This window comes from Salmo salar, unplaced genomic scaffold (genome assembly GCF_905237065.1).
Source record: "Salmo salar unplaced genomic scaffold, Ssal_v3.1, whole genome shotgun sequence".
Lineage (NCBI taxonomy): Eukaryota > Metazoa > Chordata > Actinopteri > Salmoniformes > Salmonidae > Salmo > Salmo salar.
The window spans coordinates 43765-45150 of record NW_025547470.1 but is presented as its reverse complement, the minus strand read 5'-3'; the positions used below and the strand labels follow the sequence as shown (position 1 = coordinate 45150).

General features: G+C 40.5%; 4 non-coding genes across 4 annotated transcripts; all 4 read right to left on the bottom strand.

The window, feature by feature from the left end:
- Positions 1-73, bottom strand: trnav-uac (transfer RNA valine (anticodon UAC)). The gene has a single exon. It is a non-coding gene; the product is annotated as a tRNA-Val (tRNA).
- A 141-nt stretch (positions 74-214) lies between these two features.
- Positions 215-287, bottom strand: trnav-aac (transfer RNA valine (anticodon AAC)). Its single transcript has one exon. It is a non-coding gene; the product is annotated as a tRNA-Val (tRNA).
- Positions 288-634: 347 nt separating this feature from the next.
- On the bottom strand, positions 635-707 carry trnav-cac (transfer RNA valine (anticodon CAC)). Its single transcript has one exon. It is a non-coding gene; the product is annotated as a tRNA-Val (tRNA).
- A 134-nt stretch (positions 708-841) lies between these two features.
- Positions 842-914, bottom strand: trnav-cac (transfer RNA valine (anticodon CAC)). Its single transcript has one exon. It is a non-coding gene; the product is annotated as a tRNA-Val (tRNA).
- Positions 915-1386: the final 472 nt, after the last annotated feature.

Genomic DNA, 1386 nt, shown 5'->3' with positions numbered 1-1386 from the left:
TGTTTACGCCCGGTTTCGAACCAGGGACCTTTCGCGTGTAAAGCAAACGTGATAACCACTACACTACAGAAACTGCTGCAACACTTATCTGCAACGAGTAAACCGGATTTTCCTGATATTCATGGCACGTGTTCAAATTTCTAAAATTAGGCATTTATGAAAATAACAATTCTCTGTTAAAAGTACAGTACCTACTGCACGTGTCAAAGAGCACTGTTTCCGCCCGGTTTCGAACCGAGGACCTTTCGCGTGTTAAGCGAACATGATAACCACTACACCACAGAAACTACTGCTACAGTAAGCTGCAAAAAGTAAACCAAATTTTACAGATATTCATGGCACGTGTTCAAATTTACAAAATTAGGCATTTATGAAAATAACTATTCTCTGTTAATAGTACAGTACCTACTGCACATGTCAAAGAGCACTGTTTCCTCCCGGTTTCAAACTGAGGACCTTTCACGTGTAAAGCGAACGTGATAACCACTACACTACAGAAACTGCTGCTTGATTTTTCTGCAAGGAGTAAACCGAATTTTACCGATATTCATGGCACGTATTCGAATTTCCAAAATAAAGAATTCATGAAATTCTCTGTTACCACTATGGTACTTCAGAATGTGTCAATGAGCGTTGTTTCTGCCCGGTTTCGCACCAGGGACCTTTCCCGTGTGAAGCGAACGTGATAACCACTACACCACAGAAACTACTACTATAATTAGCTGCAAGGAGTAAACCGAATTATAAAAATATTCATGGCACGTATTCGAATTTCCAAAATAAGGGATTAATGAAATTCTTTGTTAACACTATGGTACTTGTTGAATGTGTCAATGAGCGTTGTTTCCACCTGGTTTCGAACCAGGGACCTTTCGCGTGTGAAGTGAACGTGATAACCACTACACTACAGAAACTGCTCCATGATTTTTCTGCAAGGAGTAAACCGAATTTTACCGATATTCATGGCACATATTTGAATTTCCAAAATAAAGAATTCATGAAATTCTCTGTTATCACTATGGTACTTCAGAATGTGTCAATGAGCGTTGTGTCCGCCAGATTTCGAACCAGGAACCCTTCGCATGTGAAGCGAACTTGATAACCGCTACACCACAGAAACTACTGCTACAATTAGCTGCAAGGAGTAAACCGAATTTTACAGATATTCATGGCACGTAATCGAATTTCCAAAATAAGGCATTAATGAAATTCTCTGTTACCACTATAGTACTTCTTGAATGTGTCAATGAGCGTTGTTTCCGCCCGGTTTCGAACCAGGGACCAGCTGCCCCCCACTCCCCTTTTGTCTAACAAGCCGCCATGCCGGTTTAGCCCACTAGGGCACATTCCTGTATAATTTCTTTATAACCATTGTTTGTTATGCAA